Source organism: Arachis duranensis, chromosome 5 (genome assembly GCF_000817695.3).
Source record: "Arachis duranensis cultivar V14167 chromosome 5, aradu.V14167.gnm2.J7QH, whole genome shotgun sequence".
Classification (NCBI taxonomy): Eukaryota; Viridiplantae; Streptophyta; class Magnoliopsida; order Fabales; family Fabaceae; genus Arachis; species Arachis duranensis.
Window position 1 is genome coordinate 80,146,766 of NC_029776.3, and position 309 is coordinate 80,147,074.

The following is a 309-nucleotide window of genomic DNA, read 5'->3' on the forward strand; positions in this document are numbered from 1 at the left end:
ATGTGGTGGCAATACTTTTGTTTTCTGAATGTATGCTTAAACAGTGCATATGTATTTTGAATTTGTTATTCATGAATGTTGACTCTTGAAAGAATGATGAAAAAGGAGACGTGTTACTGAGGATCTGAAAAATCATAAAAATGATTCTTGAAGCAACAAAAAGCAGTGAATACAAAAAAAAAGAAGGAGAAAAACGAAAAAAAAGGGAGAAAAGAAAAACGAAAAAAAAAAGAGAAAAACGAAAAAAAAAAGAGAGAAAAGAAAAAAATAAAGTTGTGATCCAAGGCAAAAAGAGTGTGCTTAAGAACC